At 38.5% G+C, this 26769-nt stretch overlaps 1 protein-coding gene across 1 annotated transcript in view; it reads right to left on the bottom strand.

Annotated features, from left to right (window-relative positions):
* ARHGAP42 (Rho GTPase activating protein 42) overlaps nucleotides 1-26769 on the bottom strand; it is a 315746-nt gene that overhangs the window by 89666 nt on the left and 199311 nt on the right. The gene's annotated exons all lie outside the window — the stretch shown is intronic.

Below are 26769 nucleotides of genomic sequence, written 5' to 3'. Positions count from 1 at the left end.
AGAAGTACTGAGATGTTTGTACATTAAAGTATTACCATCTATAAATGGGGGAAGGGAATAAATCCAACTATTCAAATAATTCTTACTACCTAAGGAGAAAATGTAGTCCTACTAAGATAAACACAACTAGAAAATGAGTAGGATTCCATCACAAAAGGTGTGTTAAGAAACTCACATTACAAAATATGAAATAGCTGACCCAAAGGAAACGAGAGGCCCAAGGTTCAGGATAGAGAGGCTAGTCCTCTCCACTCACTGTTGGTGCAGATACCCTGGCGAATTTCCCATCTTGTGCTTGGTGGATGTTACTTTTTAATCTGGCACTTCATGCCCACAACTACCCTGCAACATACCTTTCTAAAGTTCTTTCTCACTAGCTCCCTATCCATGATCCTTTTTTCTTTTCTCTCTCTAGGTCATTCCCTCTGACATAAATGCTCATTTCTTCCAATTTCCACACATTCAAATTATATCTACTTTTAGCATTCAGCTCAAATAAATGCCATTCATAATTCCCTTCTTTCAACTCTCTCCCTTTTGAATGTTCATGTAGTTATATATATATATGGGTCTCTAATATGGTTCATGTTCTACTTACAGCAGAGATTTTATGTATACACCCCCATCTACCTTAAAATGGAATACTGAATGAATACTCGATAAATATTTAATAAGTGAAATTCTTCTTCTTATAATAGTGGCCACCACAGACCCTCACAGACATTCTATTTGTTCAACAAACTGTTATCCATGGTACAAGGGACAAATCTGTACAAACAGTCCTAACTCAAATCCACTAAGTGAGCAACCAGCTGGGTTACAGTATAGTACAGAAAACTGACTCCCTTTCATCTTTAAATAGACGCTTAAAATTTCTCACTTTTCACAGAAGAGGAAGAAACTGGTTTCAGGAAGAGAGTGCACAGCTGTGGTGACGACACTTGTATCTTTGTTTTCAGTTTGTGTAGGGTGACATTTTTGGAAATGTTAATTTGGGGCCAATACATCAGCATTTCTGGCAATACAAAAATCATTCTGAGAACCACTTCCTGGACTCTTATTCAAACCCTGCCCCTTCACACCACCAGGCCAGAAAAAAAAAGATCTCTAAGGTTCCAATAGCGTCGATAACAGAAGCACATTCAGTTTAAGCATAAAATTAAAGAGCTGCGATAAAAGACTAGGCCACATGAAGGACAGCTATAATCTAGGGAACCATGCTCTAGAAAACAAAAAGCACTTTACCTTGCAACTCACATCTCCTCCAAAAGCCATGATTTACTGCTCATGTAAGCCAAGTCTTATTTGGACTTAGTAACGTAACCCCATATAGCTACCTCTTGTCTCTTGTGTTACTTGTTGTGGACATCAAACTAAGAATTTTCTCTGAGATCAGTGCTGCTAAAGGAAGGGGAAAAAAACTCATGAATTGTTCCTAAATGCTGTTCATGATCACTGTTTTCTTATTGATATGGCATTATTAAAAAAATAGAGACTTAATACTGTAATGGGACGTTTTCTGTCAATCCACAGTAAGTGCATTTAAATTAAGTAATCATTTAAAATAAAGCCACAATAAAATAACAATCTTGATGGAAAAAAAGATGAAGAGTGAGGTAGAACTGGGTGTTCTAGAAGATAAATGATAAATGATAAAAGATAAAAGAAAAAAGATAAAAGATAAAAGATAAAGTGTAGTACTGTTTTTAGTATCATGGTTGCTGCCGTTACTTACTATATGTCTATGCAGATAAAGATGGCAAGACAGAGAAAGGAGACACAGAGACAGAAGGCAACTACTGACTAAATAAAATATATCCTCAAAAATGGTGAATTAGTTCTCAGACCCAATTCTAGCTGGTGAAAAGTAAGCTACATTTGGGGCTGCAATCAGCTGGCTTTCTAATCTACACTGCATTTATTTTGGGCATAGTGCTCACATTATTACTTACTAACCATGGTCAGGCCACATGTACATTTTATACACTCAAATGAGGAATGGAAGGAAACTACTGTAGCACAAACTCCAAGAGTCCACTTTACTCTTAAAATTGTGGTTTGTATTAATTTTAAAAATGTCAAATATTTATAAGACTTTAGGCATATCACAAAGATAAAAATATATTAATACACCCTCTTATAACCAACTGATCTTTGAAAAAGCTGACAAAAATACATAATGGGGAAAGGACACCCTATTCAATAAATGATGCTGGAAAATTGGACAGCCATATGCAGAAGGGTGAAACTGGACCCCAATCTCTTCTCTCACCATATACAAAAATTAACTCAAGATGGTTTAAAGACTTCAAGGTAAGATCTGAAACTATAAAAATCCTAGAAGGCCGGGTGCCGGTGGCTTACGCCTGTAATCCCAGCACTTTGGGAGGCCAAGGCTGGTGGATCACCTGAGTTCAGGACTTCAAGATCAGCCTGACCAACATGATGAAACCCCATCTCTACTAAAAATACAAACATTAACTGGGCATGGTGACGGGTACTTGTAATCCCAGCTATTTGGGAGGCTGAGGAAGGAGAATGGCTTGAACCCTGGAGGCGGAGGTTGCAGTGAGCCAAGATCACACCACTGCACTCCAGCCTGGGCAATAAGAGTGAAACTCTGAAATTCCGTCAAAAAAAAAAAAAATCCTAGAAAAAAAACTAGGAAAAACTCTAGCTTATGGAAAGAACTTATGACTAAAACCTCAAAAGCAAATGCAACAAAAACAAAACAAGACAAACAGAACTTAATTAAACTAAAAAGTTCTGAACAGCAAAAGAAATAATCAACAAGTAAAGAGACGACCTACAGAACGCGAGAAAGAATTTGCAAACAATCCATCCAACAAAGGGCTAATATCCATAACCTACAAGAAATTCAATCAACTCCACAAGAAAAAGACAAATAACCCTATTAAAAACTAGGCAGAGGACATGAATAGACGTTTCTCAAAAGAAGACACACAAGCAGCTAACATATGAAAAAATGCTCAATGTCACTAATCATCAGAGAGATGCAAATTAAAACCACAATGAGATACCATCTCACATCAGTCAGAATGGTTGGTCAGAAAACCACAGATGCTGGCAAGGCTGCAGAGAAAAGGGAATGATTATACACTGTTGGTGGAAATATAAATTATTTCTATGGAAAACAGTATGGAGGTTTTGCAAAGAACTAAGAATAGAGCTACCATTTTACCTAGCAATCTCAGTATTGGGTGGGGTTACCCAAAGGGAAAGAAATCATTAGATCAAACAGTTACCTACACTCATATTACAGCAGCATTCACAATAGCAAACTCATGGAATCAACCTAAATGCCCATCGATGGATAATTGGCTTTTTAAGATGTGATATATATACACCATGGAATACTGAAACTACTCAGACATAAAGAAGAATGAAACATGTCTCTTGCAGCGACATGGATGGAAATGGGGGCCATTATCCTAAGAAAAATGACTCAGCAACAGCCAAAAACTGTATGTTCTAACTTATAAGTGAAATTTTAAAAATGGGTACACATGAATATATAGAGTGGGATAATAGACACTGGAGACTCCAAACAGTGGGAGGCGGGTGAAGGATGAAATATTACCTGTTGGGTACAGTGAACACTATTCAGGCGATGGGTACACTAAAAGCCCAGAATACACACTATTGTTTTAAAAGATGCCAATCCAATGTCTTCCACTGACCACAAGCAAGTACCAAACATGAAGAACAGACTTTACCATACTTAATCATAAGTAGACATAAATTATGAAAATGTTATCTAACCACATTTTTCTATAAAAGACTACTAGAAAGCTTTTTTAAATACTTTAATTAGCAACCTTCATTTTAATGTTACTATAAGTTTTAAAAAATAAGTAAATATTTCTACATTTCTTTGTAGTAAAAGAAAATATCATTAATATTGATTCATGATATTTTCAAGTCTCAATATTATTAATTGCCACATAGGATATTGTGAAATTTCCCAAGCAACTATTTATGTTATCATGTTAGTACAGCCATTATCTCAATAAGCACTATTTTGAGAAATCCTTCAACTTAAGTAATAATAAAAACCAATAGCTGTTTGTATTCCAAAAACATGAGGAATTCTGATAAATTATCATGGTGCTAGGCCCTGAAAATACATAAGAGGATTAGAGGTAGCTCCAACTACCACCCCTAATTAGACTTCTTCTTCCTCTGATGGTGGGATGTACTCCTTGCCTAGAGTGGCAGCCCACAGCAGCATCACCACCTCTGACTCTCAAAAGGGCCAGTTGCTAGTACAATCCACCCCATGTTATCTAGGCATTACCCGGGGCCCGAGGGATCTTAGCATCCAGAAGCTCAATTTGGTGAGAATATTGGTGTGGCTTGCACAGCAATGTCTCTCCTCTGGGTGATTCCACCCAACAACTCTTAATCTCTCCAACCCATTCTCCACCAACTCCCCCATCCACAATCTGCTGAAATCCAGACATCCCCATATGGCTTCTTTCCAGAGGGTTGTACCATTATAATTCACCATATCTCTTGCTTTCCCAGTTACATCATTGCCACCACCACCAGGTGATCAAACTCTTAGGAACCAAAGGATTCACATTTGCATTTACAAGGAACTCCTACAAACTGGACAGAAAGAAGCAAGCAGATAATGCATGTCAAGGATATGAAGGGATAATACACAAAAGAAGAAACCCAAAGTGTAACATACATATGAAGAGTTGTTCAAACTCATTCATTATTGGAGACAAGCAAATTAAATCCATGAGATATTACATTTTATCAATTGGATGCTATATGAGTTAGAAAGTTGAATGATGCCATGTGCTGAGAGCATGTGGAGACACAGGAACCCTTATATACTACTGATGGGATTGTAGAGGGGTGAAGCCCTTTTACAGGGAAACATTGCACTACTAAGGGACATGTACGTGTGTCCTAAGAACCAACTTCTGGGTGTATCTCTCAATGAGATGCTAACAGAAATGTCCATAGCAAACATGAATGAGGATGTTCATTAAGGTGTTATCTGTGGGAACAGAAAAGGAGCTGGGGTATTTGTTAGAGGGTACATAAAATGTGTTAGATGTGTACCATGGAGTGCTACATGGAAGTTAGAGAGAAATATTAAATATTGATGGATCTCAAAACACAGTTCTGGGTAGAAAAATTTAAAACAAATAGATATATCAAACAACATAATTTCTAGAAATTAAATGTAAATAGGGAAGAGGGCTATTAAAATCAGAAAATAGAGTTTTAAAACATGAAGAATATCAGAAACCCATCTGATTAATAGAACTGCTGAATGAGAGATGAGAATTGCCAAAAAAAAATTTTCAGGAAAATTTCCAGAATGAATTTTTTTTAAAGTTTCCATATTAAAATGACCCAATATGTACACTGTGCAATGAATGAGAAAATAAACAAAAGGCATATCATCATAAAAGATTTAAAAAACATCGATAAAATGAAAACTTAAAAGCAACCCATACGAAAATGGAGCTTACATAAAAATCATCTGAAATCAGAACAATAATAGATCTTCAACAGCATAAAAGAAGCATTAAATCAAAATCCATAGCCTTCAAATTTCTGAGGACTAATTCATTCAAACCTAGCTTTCTATTTCTAGTTAAATTATCATTCCAGGTTGAGGGTAGAATAAAAATATTTACAAATGTGTAAGGCCTCAAAAATTCTACTGCTTCTGTATCATTTCTCAGAAGAAAATTGAGGGGTGTGCTTTGCTCACATGAGGGACTAAATCAAGGAAGTTGGGCACAAGATCTGAAAAAACAAGAGATTTTTCAGTTTAGAGTCACAGGGAACTCCCAAAATAATGGTAATATGATCTTCCAGAAAATTAGACGGACAAGTAAGGCTTTGAACTTTAAAGCAACCAGCTAAGATGAGAGTTGCAGGAGAAATGTCTCTAAACAAATGGAATGGAGAAGGTATTATGTGATATGTTTAAACATATTAAGGCTATCACCCTGGTCAGAGTGTAGTGGCAACATCTTGGCTAACTGCAGCTTCCGCTTCGGAAGTCAAACAATTCCTGTGCCTCAGCCTCCTGAGTAGCTGGGACCACAGGCATGCACCACCATGCCCAGCTAATGTTGGTATCTTTAGTAGAGACAGGGTTTTTCTACGTTGGCCAGGCTGATCTCAAATTCGTGACCTCAAGTGAACCACCCACCTCGAACTCCCTAAGTGGTAGGATTACAGGTGTGTGCCACTGCATCTGGCCCAAGATTTGTTTTGTAATTACATCCTTGTACTTGGAAACAGAAAATTAAGCAAAATTTGAAAGTAAGGCAATTATTGACACCAAGAAAAAAAACTTATGCAAAAAAAGTAATCATAGAATCTGATATGGTTCACCTATGAACCATAATTTATTGTTATGTGAACAACGAGCATTGATCTTTTTAAAAATGTAATCAAATGATATATATTTGGAAGGTAGCAGGAAGGGAAATATGTTTGAAGTAGTAGTGGTTGTGGTACTGTAAGGATGCTAAATATTCATCTTCCATAAGTGGAAGTTAATTATTAAAGACATACACAGTTTTCAACAACCTAATCATATGTGAAGGCATATAAATTATAAATTAAGCCAGCTCTCTGCTCTATCTCTATTCCAAAGTTCTGATACCTGAAGGCAAATACTTGTGAATTTTTAAGCTACTGATTCACATTTATCTTCACTTTTCTAAATAATATATTCACTTTCCTTTTTCAATTTTAGGCATTGTTAAATTCTTCAATAATTGAATTCTGTTTTAAAAATGAGAAGAAAAGGATAAAAAATGGAGATGGGATAGCAAGAGTGGAGGAGAAACACAAAAGTTGAAAAATTGGTGAGAACGAACAAAACTTAGAATGGAGAGAAGAGAAAGTTTCCTAAGGGTATGCTGACACCTGGCTCACAAGTAGATTTTTATTAATTCATTCATTAACTTGACCTTTTAGTAAATACCCATTTTGTGATTGGTACTGATGCTCAGTGCTGACCAAGACCAGGAGAACAATTAACAGTAGTTGTAAAGTACTTTGCATACCAGAACTCCACATACAAATTCTACAAGGTAAGAATAATAAATCCTCATTTTATGAGCATGAAAACATTATCAAGGAAGAGAGAAGTAATCTGACCAAGGTCATAGAGCTTATGACAGGCGCGGCAGATAATCAAAATTAAATTCGTCTAGTTCTCAGTTCCATGTTCCTTGCAAAGTAAAATGCAATCTGAGGAAGCAACAGATTAAAACTACAGCACTTCATTTCCTCAAAAAAAAAAAAAAAGTGGAGAGGTGAGGCGGGAGATGAAGGAGAAAAAGGACAAAGGAAAGAAGAGAGAGAAGAAAGAAAGAAAAGTGAACAAAGAAAGAGATTAAGGAAAGAGGGGATGAGAGGCCAGGCACGGTGGCTCATGCCTGTAACCCCAGCATTTTGGGAGGCTGAGGCGAGTGGATCATCTGAGGTCAGGAATTCGAGACCAGCTTGGTCAACATGGTGAAACCCCGTCTCTACTAAAAATACAAAAATTAGCTGGGTATGGTGGCAGGCACCTGTAATTCCAGCTACTTGGGAGGCTGAGACAGGAGAATCGCTTGAATCTGGGAGGCAGAGGTTGCAGTGAGTAGAAATCACATCACCGTACTTCAGCCTGGGTGAGAAAGCAAGACTCCATCTCAAAAAACAAACAACAAACAAACCGTGAACCCAGGAGGCAGAGCCTGCAGTGAGCTGAGATCCGGCCACTGCACTCCATTCTGGGAGACAGAGCGAGACTCCGTCTCAAAAAAAAAAAAAAGGAGATGAGAGAGGAAAAGTAGGAAGTAGAGGGGGTGCTGGGTATTTGTAATGGTGCTTTAAACCTTGAGAGAGAAAGAGAATGATGTTGAGAGCATATGACAGCATCTGCGATGGTTAATACTAAGTGTCAACTTGATTAGATTGAAGGATACAAAGTATTAATCCTGGGTCTGTCTGTGTAGGTGTTGCCAAAAGAGAAGAACATTTGAGTCAGAGGGCAGATCCACCCTTAAACTGGTGGGCACAGTCTAATCAGCTTCCAGTGAATATAAAGCAGGCAGAAAAATGTGAAAAGGAGAGACAAGCCTAGCCTCCCAGCCTACATCTTTCTCCTATGCTAGATGCCTCCTGCCCTCAAACATCGGACTCCAAGTTCTTCAGTTTTGAGACTCAGGCTGACTATCCTTGCTCCTTAGCTTGCAGAGAGCCTATTGTGGGATCTTGTGATCATGTAAGTTAATACTTAATAAACTTCCCTTTACATATACATATATTCTGTACCTCTAAGAGAACCCTGACTAATACAGCATCCAATTGTCAATGTTCTCTTGTAGCTATGGGAAGACAAGGAAGACTAGAATTAGTAGGCAGACAGTGTGTGGAGTGGCTACAAGCTGATGGCTCTGACATCAAATTAAGAATAAAACTAGGGTTACATAACTCTGCATACCAGACAAGATATTCGGAAAATCACCCTGGGTGAATTTGAAGATTTCCTAATTAGAGTTACTGAAGCTTTTTTCCATGCCAAGCATTTGGATTTCTCTGCTCTTCTAGGATGACAAAGAACTTGGATGAACAAATATGAACTGATAAAATACTAGGCAAAACAAAGACTACTTAGACCACTTATAACAAGTACTGGATCTGACTAAAACTAACAGATGTATTTTTTTTCTTATTCCTAAGGTAAAAACAATAGCAGTAGAAATTAAACTTTTATATTATATTATGTATAATACTGCTTTAGTTCAAATTTCCAAGAAAACATTGCCTGAGGCAAAGCTTGCCTGCTAAAGCTTGGGGGGTGTGTGTGTGTGTGTGCGCGCGTGCATGCACACATCTTGGACAGCAAGACTGAGGAACAGCGATGTGAGACAAGGAAGGAAGGTAAATACAAGTGGTCTCAGCTGAGCTGGCCACAGCAGCATGAGGAGTCAGCCAGCTAGCTATTCTACCTCTGTGGCACATCTCCATCCATGCTGTCCAAAACCAATACACCTTGGGGCTGTTCACTGGGTAAACAAGCAAGAAGCAAGTTTATCTGCCAGTTCCTTCTCATAATTGATCAAAATTCACCGCATGGAATAAGAACTCTCCTGCCTTTCAGTGTCACCTGGCTCCACTAGCAGTCACGGGAGACGCCAGAGCCCAGAGGTGACAGTACAGTACTCCATCCATGGTCTAGACATGATGGGAGGAGCCAATGTGCCCTGAAGCCTCTGCACCATACATGCTGCGGTTCCCACTGCAGCAGGAGTCTGCACTGGAGCCAGGCCTTGAGCATGTGAAAGGGATAAGATGTGATACTCCTAGTTCAGGGTGTTCTACTGAGCAAGACCAAAGAGCCCTGAAGGATATAAACTGGGCTCAATACCAATATAAATAGTCCTAAGATGTATATGAAAGTTAACATCTTTATTGAGTGTGTTATCGCTATGATTTTATGGTAAGAAAAACAAAACATTTTCAAGAGTTTGCAGGCTCATTCACAATCTTATTCTCTTGATCCAATTTTATATATTTTCCTATCAATAAGGATTTCTGGAAGATTATGCTTAAACTGACTCCCATCTTAAAGAGTGGAAAAATGAGGTTCATGGAAATTAATTACAGGCCACTCAGTCAGCAAGAGGATGGAATCTAGACTAAAACACAACACTTTTCTCAAAATCAGCATTAAACAGCACAACTGCTTAGTTTTAACATTTCAAGGAAAAATGACTCCCCCTTCTTCAAAGGGTTAAAGTGTTTTGGTCAACGTTACAGAATTAGCCACATGAGCCAATTCCAGGAACTGCCTTTGACTGAATATCTGCTTATGGAATCCCCTTTTCTGCTAGTTTCATTAAAAAAGAAAAAAGAGGGTCTGTTTCAAGATGGCCAAATAGGAAGAGCTCTGGTCTGCAGCTCCCAGTGGGATCGATGCAGAAGGCAGGTGATTTCTGCATTTCCAACAGAGGTACCTGGTTCATCTCATTGGGACTGGTCGGACAGTGGGTGCAGCCCACGGAAAGTGAGCCAAAGCAGGGTGGGGCATCGCCTCACCCACTAAGTGCAAGGGGTCGGGGGATTTCCCTTTCCTAGCCAAGGGAAGTCATGACAGATTGCATCTGGAAAAATGGGACACTTCTGCCCAAATACTGCGCTTTTCCCAAGGTTTTAGCAACCAGCAGAAAAAGAGATTCTCTACCGTGCCTGGCTCGGCAGGTCCCACACCCATGGAGCCTTGCGCACTGCTAGCACAGCCCTCTGAGATCGAACCGTGGGGTGGCAGCCTGGCTGGGGAAGGGGCATCCACCATTGCTGAGACTTGCATAGGTAAACAAAGTGGCCGCAAAGCTCGAACTGCAGATCAGCAAGACCTACTGCCTCTACAGATTCCACATCTATGGGCAGGCCATAGCTGAACAAAAGGCAGGAGACAACTTCTGCAGACTTCAATGTCCCTGTCTGACAATGGTGAAGAAAGCTGTGGTTCTCCCAGAGTGGCGTTTGAGCTCTGAGAACAGGTAGGCTGCCTCCCTCAAGTGGGTCTCTGACTCCTGTGTAGCCTAATTGGGAGACAATTAGGCCCAGTAGGGGCCGACAGACACCTCATATAGGCAGGTGCCCCTCTGGGACAAAGCTTCCAGAGGAAGGATCAGGCAGCAATATTTGCTGTTCTGGAATATTTGCTATTCTGCTGCCTCCGCTGGTGATACCTAGACAAAAACAGGGTCTGGAGTGGACCTCCAGCAAACTCCAACAGACCTGCAGCTGAGGGACCTGGCTGTTAGAAGGAAAACTAATGAATGGAAAGGAATAGCATCAACATCAACAAAAAGTACATCTACACCAAAACCCCATGTGTAGGTCACCAACATCAAAGACCAAAGGTAAATAAAACCACAAAGATGGGAAAAACCAGAGCAGAAAAGCTGAAAATACTAAACACCAGACTACCTCTTCTCCTCCAAAGGATCATAGTTCCTCACCAGTAATGGAACAAAGCTGGAAGGAGAATGACTTTGACGAGTAGACAGAAGTAGACTTCAGAAGATCGGTAATACCAAACTTCTCCGAGCTAAAGGAGGATGTTCTAACCCATCACAAGGAAGCTAAAAACTTTGAAAAAGGGTTAGACAAATGGCTAACTAGAATAAAGAGCATAGAGAAGACCTTAAATGACCTGATGGAGCTGAAAACCATGGCACAAGAACTTCGTGATGCATACACAAGCTTCAATAGCCAATTCCATCAAGTGGAAGAAAGCGTATCAGTGATTGAAGATCAAATTAATGAAACAAAGAGAGAAGACAAGTTTAGGGAAAAAAGAGTGAAAAGAAACGAACAAAGTCTCCAAGAAATATGGTACTATGTGAAAAGACCAAACCTATGTTTGATTGGCATACTGAAAGTGATGGGGAGAATGGAACCAAGTTGGAAAATGCTCTTCAGGATATTATCCAGGAAAACTTCTCCAACCTAGAGAGGCAGGTCAACATTCAAATTCAGGAAATACAGAGAACACTACAAAGATACTCCTCAAGAAGAGCAACCCCAAGACACATAATTGTCAGATTCAACAAGGTTGAAATGAAGGAAAAAATGTTAAGGGCAGCCAGAGAGAAAGGTCGAGTTACCAGCAAAGGAAAGCCCATCAGACTAACAGTGGATTTCTCAGCAGAAACTCTACAAGCCAGAAGAGAGTGGGGGCCAATACTCAACATTCTTAAAGAAAAGAATTTTCAACCCAGTATTTCATATCCAGCCAAACTAAGCTTCATAAGTGGAGGAGAAATAAAAGTCCTTTACAGACAGGCAAACGCTGAGAGATTTTGTCACCACCAGGCCTGCCTTACAAGAGCTCCTGAAGGAAGCACTAAACATGGAAAGAAACAACCAGTACCAGTCACTCTAAAAACATGCCAAATTGTAAAGACTATCAATGCTATGGAGAAACTGCATCAATTAATGGGCAAAATAACGAGCTAACATCATAATGACAGGATCAAATTAACACATAACAATATTAACCTTAAATGTAAATGGGCTAAATGCCCCAATTAAAAGACACAGACTGCAAATTAGATACAGAGTCAAGACCTATCAGTGTGCTGTATTCAGGAGCTCCATCTCACGTGCAGAGATACACATAGGCCCAAAATAAAGGAATGGAGGAAGATCTACCAAGTAAATGGAAAACAAAAAAGGCAGGGGTTGCAATCCAAGTCTCTGATAAAAGAGACTTTAAACCAACAAAGATCAAAAGAGACAAAGAAGGCCATTACATAATGGTAAAGGGATCAATTCAACAAGAGGAGCTAACTATCCTAAATATATATGCACCCAATACAGGAGCACCCAGATTCATAAAGCAAGTCCTTAGAGACCTACAAAGAGACTTAGACTCTCACACAATAATAATGGGAGAATTTAACACCCCACTGTCAATATTAGACAGATGAAGGAGACAGAAGGGTAAAAAGGATATCCAGGACTTGAACTCAGCTCTTCACCAAGCAGACCTAATAGACATCTACAGAACTCTCCACCCAAATCAACAGAATATACAATCTTCTCAGTACCAGACTGCACTTATTCTAAAATTGACCACAAAATTGGAAGTAAAGCACACCTCAGCAAATGTAAAAGAACAGAAATCACAACAAACTGTTTCTCAGACCACAGTGCAATCAAACTAGAACTCTGGATTAAGAAGCTCACTCAAAACAACATGGAAACTGGACAACCTGCTCCTGAATGACTACTGAGTAAATAACGAAATGAAGGCAGAAATAAAGATGTTCTTCGAAACCAATGAGAACAAAGATAAAGCGGTGAGTAAAGGGAAATTTATAGCACTAAATGCCCACAAGAGAAAGCAGGAAAGATCTAAAATCGACACCCTAATATCACAATTAAAAGAACTAGAGAAGCAAGAGCAAACAAATTCAAAAGCTAGCAAAAGGCAAGAAATAACTAAGATCAGAGCAAAAATCACAGAGATGGAGACACTAAAAACTCTTCAAAAAAATCAGTGAATCCAGGAGCTGGTTTTTTGAAAACATCAACCAAACTGATAGACCGCTAGCAAGACTAATACAGAAGAAAAGAGAGAAGAATCAAACAGACACAATAAAAAATGATAAAGGGGATATCACCACTGATCCCACAGAAATACAAACTACCATCAGAGAATGCTATAAATATCTCTAGGCAAATAAACTAGAAAATCCAGAAGAAATGGATAAATTCCTGGACATACACACCTTCCCAAGACTAAACCAGGAAGAAGTTGAATCTCTGAATAGATCAATAACAGGCTCTGAAATTGAGGCAGTAATTAATAGCCTACCAACCAAAAACAATCTAGGACCAGACGGATTCACAGCCGAATTCTACCAGAGGTACAAAGAGGAGGGGGTACCATTCCTTCTGAAACTATTCCAATCAATAGAAAAAGAGGGAATCCTCCCTAACTCATTTTATGAGACCAGCATCATCCTAATACCAAAGCCTGGCAGAGACACAACAAAAAAAGAGAATTTTAGACCAATATCCCCGAAGAACATTGATGTGAAAATCCTCAATAAAATACTGGCAAACCAAATCCAGCAGCACATCAAAAAGCTTACCCACCACCATCAAGTGGGCTTCATCCCTGGGATGCAAGGCTGGTTCAACATATGCAAATCAATAAACGTAATCCAGCATATAAACAGAACCAAAGACAAAACCCACATGATTATCTCAATAGATTCAGAAAAGGCCTTCGACAAAATTCAGCAGCCCTTCATACTAAAAACTCTCAATAAACTAGGTATTGATGGAACGTATCTCAAAATAATAAGCACTGTTTATGACAAACCCACAGCCAATATCATACCGAATGGGCAAAAACTGGAAGCATTCCCTTTGAAAACGGGCACAAGACAAGGATGCCCTCTCTCACCACTCCTATTCAACATAGTATTGGAAGTTCTGGCCAGGGCAATCAGGCAAGAGAAAGAAATAAAGGGTATTCAGTTAGGAAAAGAGGAAGTCAAATTGTCCCTGTTTGCAGATGACATGATTGTATATTTAGAAAACATTCTAGAACTGAGTAAAGTATAGGTAAGAATTTGATTACTTAAAGCACAAACAGTTATTTCTCTGGTGGTCCTGTGTATAAGCTGTTCCTAGGCACATCTCCCATGAGGAACACTTCACAGGGATGGCCATGGGTGCTACAGCCCTGTACGCTGGCAAATGACCCCAGATGCAATAAGGTCATCGATTGGTAGCAATATCAACAGTAAGAAAGGTGGGAATTGTAGAAAATATCTACTACTGCCTTTTCAACAGCTATCTTAGCACTGCTTTGTCCTTTTTAGTTTGGGGTTGTAGATTTCAATAATAAACTTTCATTATCAAAATTTCACATTAAGTGATGAGGGCAATGAAAGGCTTAAAGGAAGGAAAGAAGAAGCAAAAGGTGCTGGCATTGAAAATAGTCAGCTTGTAAGGCAAACATGATAACCAGTGCATTATGGAAATCATTATAAAAATTGTCAGCTTGGTAGTTGAAAGAGAAGGCTGGGTGGTAGAGATGCCACTTAGTTACTTTCAAGTCACATGGTTTAGTCTACAAACTTAATGAATCTCAATTTTCAGTCACAAAAACATACCTTTTCTTTTCATTTTACTTTACTGTGCAGTTTCAGCACTCAGTGAAGGCTGATGTTTTGTTATCCTTCACTACTGCTTTATAATCAATAAGTCCCTCTGTCACATCACATAAACATGACCAGAACACTTGCAAAAATGCAGTCTGTAAGTCAAGTCACTATCTTGTCTCTTGTGATATTACCCATGTCATCACTTGTACAGCTCATGGAAGTCAAGACTATGTTTATAACTATGCCAAGTCCGTGAGTAAGGGCTGGTCATACCTTATACTATTAAACTCAAATATCCTGAAGAACTATTTGGCAGAATACATTCTGATATTTCTTCAAAATGTAGAAGTATAGCTGACTGAAATTTTTCTATTACTTTATTTTCACTGGAATACAACCTGTCTAAAATTCAAAATCCTCACTCTTAAACAATGCTTAATCTTTTCTTACATTTGCAAAGGATTGCAAAGAAAAAATAAAATAGCCATTGGTGGGTAAAATGTGAGATTAATTCTCAGGCATGGGGTGATTCATTATTTCTCAAGAATTACTTAACTGAAGTTTTTAATAATGAATTTATTGCAGTTTTGAGACTTACAAACTAAGTCGTGAAAATAACTTATGAACTAGAGAAAACCTAAAATAAATATTTCTATCAATTCTGTTTACTGCTTGACTTGAGAAATAGGGTTCTTCTTTATGAAGGAATTTATCAATTAGAATTACGAACATTCCTAAAAGATTAGTTCTGTGGTCACCAAAAACTCAAAATTAATTATTACTAATAATTTATCATTCTTTCTTCCAACTCTTAATACATCAATTGATACAAATTAAGTTTTAGGTATTATAATTTCTATAGATTTAAAGAAATCTTCAAATGCAATTCAGTTTTACGTTGAAAAAATTGAACTTGAAATTTTCCTTTCAGTTAATTAAACTGAATAAGGTGACAATCTGTCCCGTTTGTCAATTATTTGTGATTTTAAGTTTCTCCTCACCTTCAGTCTTATTTATGGCTTTTCATCCATTCATTGTTGTAAAAATAAATACAAAGAAAAATTTTACCTTAACTTAATTTTATTACTAACAATACTTGAAAAATAATTTGAAAGTTCATTTTAATGCAAAGGGTAAGAAGAAGCATTATCTATTTGTTCTTTCCTATACCTCAAATATTTTCTCTCCATAACATGAGGTCCAGCATCAACCTACAACAAACTGGAAACATTTAATGAAGCTGACTTACAATAACATAAAGCTGAAATTTAAAACACTGAGACTCAAAAGCCCTAATTCTTTCTCAAAAGAAACAGACACACACACACACCACACACACACACACACACACACATCCCTAAATGTTTTTCTGAGTAAGGATGCTGTCATTTCTCATAAAATGATCCCTCAACTCTCCATGGAAATGACACTGTTCAAATACTTCTGATATTCTGATGAATATATGATGAGCACCGAAAGGGAAATCCAACGTGAAGGAAATAACTTAAAGTTCTTTTAGTCGCTTGTAAAATCGAAGTGTGTCACATGGTGACCACCTATTCTCCATCTCCAGTGAGGAAGCAACAGAAGGAAATGGACTGAATCCAAGATATTTAGGTTAGTCAGAGAGAAGAATTTTTCAATTATTTAGTATATCGAATTCTACTTGTAGACATAAGGTAATAACAATTAATGAATGTGACCAAGCGAGCCAAGGGTCTTCTTCCTGAGAGCTCAATCATGCTGTACATGGAAAACCAGAAAGAAAATGTGCTTTTAAGGGCAGGCAGCACTCAATAGCTAATGTATTTAGAAATTATGGTTACTGACTAGAAACCTGATATTGTCTTTAAGACTTTTCTAGAAGCATCTATAATGTCATCTTCACGGATGTCACTCTCTTCTTTATTTGGTTCTAGACAGACATCACATGTAATCAGTTGCATTTGTATTTATAAGAATGGTTTCTTTATATCAAACTCTCTAAAAAGAGGCCTAACCCACCAGATTTTACAGCCTGAATTAAAGATAAGGCAGGGTGCGGTGGCTCAAGTCTGTAATCCCAGCACTTTGGGAGGCCGAGACGGGCGGATCACGAGGTCAGGAGACCGAGACCATCCTGGCTAACATGGTGAAACCCCGTCTCTACTAAAAAAAAATACAAAAAACTAGCCGGGCGAGGTGGCGGGCGCCTGTAGTCCCAGCTACTCGGGAGGCTGAGGCAGGAGAATGGCGTAAAAACCCGGGAGGTGGAGCTTGCAGTGAACTGAGATCCGGCCACTGCACTCCAGCCGGGCGACAGAGCAAGACTCCGTCTCAAAAAAACAATAAGACCACAGTGTCACTTTTTAGAAACTGACTTAGTATAACACAATGGATTTTTTAATAAATACAATATTCAAGAAGCAGACTGCTATTGATTATAATTTGATCCCATCAAGAGCTACCAAAGCATCTGGTCTTCAGAACAACAGACTTCTCTGTATTTCAAAATGATTGCAATAATTTAGGGCTTTAAAATAGCTAAACTATTTTAATTAACACCCACATGATCTTCCTTACGGTCTTGTTCCTTCTCGCTATTCGTCATCCATATTTTAGTTAGAATAATTAATTTAAAATACAGTTTTTACTATTACATTTCTTTGTATAAACAGTTTCCAAAGCCACAGAATGAAACTCAAACCTCTTGGCAAGGCAAGCAAGATTTTCCATAAATGTAGCACTTCCATGTTTTTTTCGTCTCATCTCCAACACTTGGAACTTCATATTTTATGCTCTACTAACACCAATGTGCTTGAAGTTCTTCTCACATACCATTACAATCTTTTGCCTACTATGCCTATGCTCTTTGTTTAGACAGCCCTCCTTTCCCCTGCTAGCTCTCACTCATCCAGCAAGACCTGTCTCAAGTATCATCTTTCCGGAGACTGGATGTCCACATTAGATCAAGTGCACTTTATGTCCACGAGGCACTTCATACCTACGTGTACCTCTAACTCAGCATTTACTATGGTATAGATATAAACTATCTGTCTCTATTGCACCCTTCAATAGTTGATGCTTTTGGCTGGGCATGGTGGCTCACAGCTGTAATACCAGCACTTTAGGAGGCCAAGGTGGGTGGATCACCTGAGGTCAGCAGTTTGAGAACAGTTTGACTAACATGGTGAAACTCTGTCTCTACTAAAAATGCAAAAATTAGCTGGGCATGGTGGTGGCGCCTGTAATCCCAGCTACTTGGGAGGCTGAAGCAGGAGAATCGCTTGAACCTGGGAGGCAGAGGTTGAAGTGAGCCAAGATTGCGCCACTGCACTCCAGCCTGGATGGCAAGAGCAAGACTCCATCTCAAAAACAAAAAAAGATGATGCTTTTAAGTTATTTCCTATGACTTATTCATCTCTGAACCTGTAAGGATATATATTTTTAAAAAGGTCTACCTGACATATGGATGGTTAACATAATGTTTTTAGACTGAACACTTTGAAGACTATAAAAAACAGAAGCAACTGAAGGGGGAGGAGGGACAAGGACAGAAAGACATAAGGAGCTTGCTATGGGCCACACAAACTTTTGTTCCTGTGAACAAAACAAGAGTCTTCTGACTCTTCTGTGAACAAAAATCCTATGAAACATGTGCTCGAAACCCAGACAAAGCCATGTTTTTGGCAATGCTTCCCTTTTTCAAGGTTGTGTCTATCTCACATGCCTCAGAAAAATCATCTACTCAGTTGGTCCAGAAATAACCAAAATGCCAGGAATTACATGTGGGCAAGGAAAGGCATCCCTGACTCATCTGCCTCAAGATGCTGAGTGTAACTCATTGTCAAAAACAACAGCCCCCTTGGAGAGAACCTCAGTCATGGCGTGAAATGCCTGTGAAACAGGTGCAGCTCCCCAAGACTTGGAGTTCTCTCTCAAAACACACAGAACCCTCCCCCATGGCACTCTAAACATGACACTGTTTTAGCTAGGATCCTTGATAATAACAGAATAGCCCATTCTTCAGTCATAAGGACTATGTGAGAATAAAACCTACCTAAAATTAATTAAGTATTAGTCTCTGCCACAGGCATAGACTACAGGTTATTTGAAGCAGCACTTTAACCAAATTTTTATTTTAAAAACATTAATCTGCCTTATAATTTAAGAAAATAAATATTGTTGGGAATAGTAAGTTATATCTATTTGATATAACATAACAGATTATGAGTACAGCCTTTAATGACAGACAAGCACTCTCATTCTGAATCCTGATTTCATCACTTAATATCTACGGAGTCCTTAAGAGGTTATTTCTCAGATTTCCTCATCTGTACAATGTGAATATCAATAGTACTTAATGAAGCCCTTAAAAGGATGGAATGAGATAACTGCTTGTAAATTACTTAGTACATTTCTCAGCACATAAATACTCAATCCTCATGGAACTTGTAGGATAATATAGAAAGCCATCAAAAAACCCAATGAAACCATGAAAGGAAACAAATGCAACAGAACTTCTGAAAGATCACTGCAGCCTGGAACAGTTTGAGGAAGTCAAACTTTAAGCATCAGGAGCCAGCTGAGAGAGCTGAATATGTTTTAGACCATGAAGGGACATCTTGAGAGGCAGAAACGTGGACCTTCAAAAGATGTGGCTGCCTAAGGAAAACCTGCCCACAGATTCCTCAAAATAGCTGTCATCCAGATGCCTGCACTGTTCATTAATTCCTCTAAGCCTCGGCTAGTGATCTTCCGTTAGATTTTGTGCCTTATTTTTGTGTATTTGTTCTTTAACATTCCATTCCTTTCCTGACTTCACTTCTGATAAGAGAACACCAACCCTGCCTACTGCCTACTGTGGCAAAGTCCAAAAGACGTGCCCTGGGTTACCTGATACCGTGACCCAGATCCAAGAAGCTGGTCTCTAAAGAATGGTTAGGACTTGGGAAGGTGAACAAGGTGGGTCAAGAGTTAAGGATACAAGAAAACTAGCACAAGCCTGTGAGTGAACAAGGAGCACTGCCAAAAGTAGAAAGAGACAGAAGAGAACACACGAACTCTGTCAGTTACTAGTCTGCCTCTCATCTTCTAGAGAAAGAGTTTCCCATCTTTAAATACCTATAGGTTAATACAAAGAAAGGACTAGGTTAAATTAGAAAACCAGGGTGTCGAACAGATCACTTATAAAATGTGCTAAGATGGGAAAACTCATTTAACCTCGTTGTCTTAGTCTGTTTGTATGGCTATAACAGAATACTACAGACTAGGTAATTTAGAAAGAACAGAAGTTTATTTCTTACAGTTCTGGAAGGTGAGAAGTCCAAGATGAAGGCAGTAGGAGGTTTGGTATCCTGGGAGGACTGCTTCAAGGTGGCACCTTGATGCTGCCTCCTCCATGCGGAGGAACTCTGTGTCCTCATATGACGAAAGGTACAAAAGGGAAAAAGAAAGACAAAAAGAAAGGACTCTCTCAATCAAGCCCTTGTATTATGGCATCAATCCATTCATGAAGATGGTACCCTCATAACCCAAACGCCTCTCAAAAGGCCCCACCTGTCAACATTATTGCATTGGAGATTGAGAATTTGGGGAGACACATTCAGACCATAGCACTCTTTAATCTTCACTTAATTCTATTGTAAAAACAAGATTATAATCATCTTGTCCAGCACAATCACTTTAGTGATTCACTAAATATTCACTGAACACTTATTTTGTCCTCTGAGTGTGCTACTTAAAACATGACTTATGTTCTAAAGATGCTAAGCTTAAGTAGAGGAGAGGATAGAACACATAAATATCTACAATGTGAAGTACAGAGTACAAAAGTTAATGCCACAAGAATTTCAACAAGCTGCTTTGGAACTCAGAGGAGAGATTAGCTTCTGCTGTAGAGATACTGAAACTGCACTAGGAAACAAATGAGAAAATACACAAAAAAGCATCACACCCAATAGATTTTAACACACAATGACAACAAGGTGACAATGGAACCACGTCAGTGCCACCGTGACCATCGCCACCATTACTTTACTAGTGCCCTTCCACCTATCCTGGAGAAGGTGCTCTTGTTCCTTCTACAGCATTACATGTTCTTCAAAAACCATATTAAATCCCTCTTCCTCTAAAAAGAGTATTAGAATCAATTATTTTATTATCTTAACAGGTAAATTATCTGGAACAAGTTATTATTTTAAGCCTTTTTTAATAATAAAAATGGGAAATTGGTTTCCTTTCAACAACAACATCTTTTGACATGTCATAAAGTGAATGGCAATTTACTTTTTTCCATATGCACTTGGAAAATTTTAGTTAACTGGCCAAAGAATTTTAGGAATATATACGTAAGTACATATAACCCCCAGCCCACATACACATCCCCATATCCCCCACTTTGTTTTAGGTTAACTAGTCCATTCTTCCCCATGCAACACTTTGCAAATCCCACTTTTCTCCAAAATGAAAGTCTGAATTCTCATTTTGGCACTTTACAAGAAACAAAACTATCAGCCATTGACAAGTAGTGGAAGTTTTTTTCAAGGCCTGGGGATACATGTCAAGCTAAATTATGGAAAAGCATTTTTTTGTTTAAAGGAAAGGCTGTTTTTCATGACAGTCAAAGATATTAAGCTCTAATTGATGTTTGGGGTGTTCTGCTCCACAGTCAACTGTACCTTCTTATGTGAAATACTTACCTATCTGTCTGTATTTAGCCTTCCACCGTGAAGAAGGTTCTGCTACTCTGAAAACAGCCTTTTAAATAAATGAAACAATTTTTAAATAAAATACAGGGCTTGAGTGGGTAACAAAGAGCATTCTTAGAAACCTCCTTGCTGCCAGATGGGTTCTCCAGAAGCAGGAATGGATAGAGGTAGAGATGAACTGTGACGCAGGGAGGAAAAGCCCAGGCTCACTCAGTGGGGATCTCTGGAGCTAGCACTGCCTGTGACAGTTGCCTCCTAGTGAGCTTAAATGGCTGGGCCTTTGTGCTCCTGCCCCTATCAACCACTAGATTTGGGCTGCCTGAATTATGGCCTGTCTCAGGAAAGATGTGCCCTTGGGGAGGCAGCTTTCTGTAACTGAAGAGCCCAGGAGGAGCTGACAGCTGCAGACTGTCTGCAGTCATCCTTGTGAGTGGCAGGAGTTAAAAGGCCATCCTGAAGGGAAACTCGGGTTGGACATCTCTGTGTCCATCACTTAAATGTCACACAGTTATACTGCACGATAGCTCACATCTTGGTCAGACGAATGTTTCAAATGAAATAGTTACAATTACCATGTAGGTACTTCAAGGATTTTTAAGCTAGAAAGACCCAGAGAAATTACTTAACGTCACTTCAAAAAGTAGAAAATAAAGATGAAAGTATTTGATTCAAGTAGTTTAGATAAAGATTATGAGAGGGATCTGCAAATCTCAGAGGAGATATCATGGAGAATGGCATTAGACCTCATTGGTTAGTTGTACATGAACCAGCCACAGGAGGGACAGCTATGGAGAACCAGGGCTGAACTTCCACTGATCCTGGACCGAACAGTTCAAGAACAAGGATGATCTCACTCATCAGTGCCATCTCCAGTACTCAGCATGGTACTGGGTCCACAATAGAGATGACAGAATGCTCAGTAAATAACTTAATGCATAGTATTTTCTGTGTACCGGAAATGCATTGAACATAAAGTTTAAACCTAATTCAATGTTCTTCCTATTACATTTGATTTCTTCTCAAAGAAGTTAAAGGACTATTGGAATCTTACCAATATTTACAGTACCATCCTGAGTACTGATATGCATTGATAAGTGAGATCATTGCATGTCAGTACTCAGCACAGTATCAGGTCCATGGTAGGGATGACAAAATGCTCACAAACACAACTTTGTGTTAGTTCTTCATAATTTCTAGTGTTCTTCTTTTAAACTATCCAATTTAACGAAGCACAGAAAGAGACCTCCTTCATTTTAAATCAGGGAGGGTCAACATAAAGTCTAAACCTCATTCAGTGTTTCTCCCACTATATTTGATTTCTTCTCAAAGAAGTTAAATGACTACTGGAATCTTGCAAACCTTTACAATCTTATTGATAATTTGGTCTTAATTAGGTCAGCTAGTAAAGAGATGCACCGATGAAGAGTCATTTCTTACAATTAACTTGCACATGCAATACATCAATTATTGCAATAATAAGTAACCTCCAAACAGGAACAGGGGCATCACTGTTCTAAGTAAAATTATTCCAGATACAAAAGCTAATTCTTTGTGATGATTATAAAAATTAGAAGGAATAAAGAGCTATTTCTAAATCTTGTGATAATTTCTAAACAAAGAGATAACAAAGGGAAGATCTTTCTAAATAACTAATAATGTACAAAACTAAGCAATCGGAGAACCCTGGGGTTTGAAGAAAATGAAGAGGAGGTCATTTAGTCCAACTCTATAAAGAAATTTATTGTTTCCCACAGATGGTTAGTTAGCCCCTTCAGGAATTTTTTTTTCATACACTTATTCAAGGAAGTCTGTTCCCTGTATGACAGCTACACTTTTAGACTGAAACAAATCGATGAAATTCTTGTTTTTAAAAATGCAAGCTGTAAGATAATAACTAACAATTGGATCATACTTCAGATTTCACAAAACATTTTGCAGTAGAAATTTCATTTGAATCCTTCAAAATCTAAAGAGACAGCTATGAACTCTGATGTTGACTTGCCCAAGGTTATCCAATCATAAAGTCATAAAGACTTCAAATAAAAAATGTAGACCTTGGCTTCTAAAGGTCTGAGCACATCCAAGAGATAGCACCCACTGAAAGAGGTAAATAAAGCTCAACTTGTTCTCTTGGCTGCAAACGTAGCTCATCAAGTATTGCTTAAGACACAATGCAATTACAGGGAAACAGTACACCTCTTTTCCCACAGCACTTAGTTCTTTCTGTGAAAATCTGAAGAGGATTTACATTAGGTAATTCAATCTCTGTCTACCTTAATTTATAATTTCATTTTGGTACCAGTCATCTTATTTTGAAATATTTTATTATTAATTCTTGCAGCTGCATTCATGTATGTGCAATAAAATTATAAAAATTTGATCTGAAGTTAACTTGGGAATTATAGCTTCCAGACAAAGATCCGCTTCTTTCGTTTCTTAAAATTAGCCAACATATATATAGCATTTGATAAATCAATGACAGAACATGTTAAATAAATGTTCAAAAACATAACTTTGCAAAATCTCTTTATGAATTAGACTTTAGAATCCATTTCAAATTTATACAGACACATAGTCAAAAGCAAATAATTGGTTTTTAAACTGAAAGAAATTACAAAAAGCATCTGATACTCCAGTGAAAAAAATGGGATTTAAACTGATTCCATGATAAATGGCATTTGACTCTTTGCTTTGCACAATTTTTAAGGCAGCAAGGGAAGTGCTATATAAATAACCTAAAGAAATTGTTGACAAGGAAGATTCTTTAAGATTCAACAGAAAATCAACTCAGTTAATAAACCAATACATTTAGTTCCCTAAACTTTCTGGCTCTAACTGAGATATCCAATAGAAGCAGCCCAGTATTTTAACTGTTTAACTTAATTTGTTCCATACCCTGTCAGCCATAAAGGGAAAGTAAGTGGCTGCTAAACTGTTTCCTTCCCTCAAACTAGTGCCACAGGGAGTAAGGCTTTGGGGTGAGATCAGCATATACATGCCAACTCCACTAAATACTATCTCCCCAACCTGTGACCAAATCAGGCCACTTCTGGATGTTACCAGTTCTAACCTGGTAACTGGGTATATGCCACATACACAGTGGGGAAGAAAAGGTGTTCTGAGGTTAGTCCCTCCCTGCAGCCACATCTCAGGCATACGGTCAGGAAGGAGCAGGCAGGGAGAATGGACTGGATTCAAACCTGCAAGGACCCTCCCCAAAATGATACTCAATTCAAAGGTTTCCTATTTTCACTGCCATGTGACCACCCAGGCTCTCTATCTACTTTTGCAGATACTCTGGAAGAGAGTACCCAAGAATAATTTGAAAGTATTCTGAAATATGAGTGATAAATTTCATTATAGTAAAATCATAAAGGAATAAAAGAATTGACAGGGGAGTAGACGGCAGGGCAGTGGGGGATGGGATTGTGGGGGCACAGAGGCAGGAGAAAGTACCTGAACTAAATATCAGGAAATGTGCTACAAAGCTCTGCTTTGCTTCACCAATGATATTTTCATGTTTGTGACATCATCATTACATGATTTGATTTTGACTCTTATTTATCATTTTCTACCAATTTGCCAGCTAGTCATTGAGTCCTTTTGATGTCTTTTGGGTTTATTAGATTTACAGTATCGTTTATTAAAATAAATTCCTAGCTACTAAGTGTTCGCCCCTAGATAGTAAATAAAACAGAGTAAAAGAAAGAATGCTACACCGAGACCTTACATTGAATTTTGGAACAGTTAAGAATTGAAGGACTGATGTGGCTTGTTCTAAACCAACAGCAAGAAGAACAACACAAAAATACTTCACTGCTTTTAAAATAGTTTTATTTTTAAATTACTGTAGTTGCTACTGATTTTGCTGAAACAGTAACTTGAGCAACTCAGTGACTAGAAAAAAAAAATCAGCTGACAGCAATCCCAGACTGATAACTTTTTTGTTATGAAATTACACAGAGAAATAATGAGAATCCAATGGGAAGACCACATACATTGCCACAATCACACAGTACAAATTAAAAGAATGAGTGGGGGAAAATCCAGTGTGTGAGGTCTTATTCTAATTATGCCTAAGGTAGCATGATTCATAAAATGAATTTTGAGGATGAACACCATGCACAAACTGTTGTCCTAACTGTTAAATTCTAGCATCGAATGTTTCAATATTGTCTAGACATGATAAACTGTCCTGGATACCATCTTCTAAAAATACACTGCAATATGAGAACCACATTCACCTCTGGAGCTATTCTAGCACCCAATAAAGATCCAGGGAAACCCCCTACTTCCCTTCTTGTAGACCCAAAGCACTAAAGCTGTCCCTATTTCTAGTATATTTCATTTATAGTCTTGTCTATAAAGTTCTCCAAAAAGGCTTCTAAACCCTTTAGTTTTCAGAATTTTACAATTAATAACACAACAGATATTACATATAACAATATTAACATTTATACTGTGTTAAGGTCAGGCATGGTGGCTCACATCTGTAATCCCAGCAATTTGGGAGGCCAAGGCAGGTGGATCACTGGAGGTCAAGAGATCACAATCAGCCTGGCCAACATGGTGAAGCCCCATCTCTACTAAAAATACAAAAATTTGCCAGGCTTGGTGGCGGGCACCTGTAATCCCAGCTACTTAGGAGGCTGAGGCGGGAGAACTGCTTGAACTCAGGAGGCAGAGAATGCAGTGAGCCAAGATCACACCACTGCACTCCAGCCTGGGCAACAAGAGCAATACTCTGTCTCAAAAAATAAAAATCAAAAACAAACAAACAAACAAAAAACCACATTTATACTGTGTTGTTCTGTGCTAGGCACAAGGAATATAAAAAATGAATAATCTGTCCTTCAATAGCCCAGCTGAAAGATGAATACTGGCCGGGCGCGGTGGCTCAAGCCTGTAATCCCAGCACTTTGGGAGGCCGAGACGGGCGGATCACGAGGTCAGGAGATCGAGACCATCCTGGCTAACACGGTGAAACCCCGTCTCTACTAAAAATACAAAAACTAGCCGGGCGAGATGGCGGGCGCCTGTAGTCCCAGCTACTCGGGAGGCTGAGGCAGGAGAATGGCGTAAACCCGGGAGGCGGAGCTAGTCCGGGCAACAGAGCGAGACTCCGCCTCAAAAAAAAAAAAAAAAAAAAGAAAGATGAATACTGGCATATAAAAAGATAAATTACAACCCAGCTTGAGGCTGTGTGTTGAAAGAGATGGGGTTCAATGACTGTAAAAGTCCACAGAAAATCCAGGATAAGCAGCAGTCTGGTAATTCCAACCCAAAAGATCATTTTGAAATTGAAACAAAGAACAATACAAAAGATAAATGCAATCAAAAGCTGATTCTTTGAAAAGATACATAAAATTGATAGAACATTAACAAGA

The sequence above is a fragment of the Trachypithecus francoisi genome, unplaced genomic scaffold (genome assembly GCF_009764315.1).
Source record: "Trachypithecus francoisi isolate TF-2019V2 unplaced genomic scaffold, Tfra_2.0 Lachesis_group8, whole genome shotgun sequence".
Taxonomy (NCBI): domain Eukaryota; kingdom Metazoa; phylum Chordata; class Mammalia; order Primates; family Cercopithecidae; genus Trachypithecus; species Trachypithecus francoisi.
The sequence above is the reverse complement of the archived record's forward strand: the minus strand, read 5'-3'. Positions and strand labels throughout refer to the sequence as shown.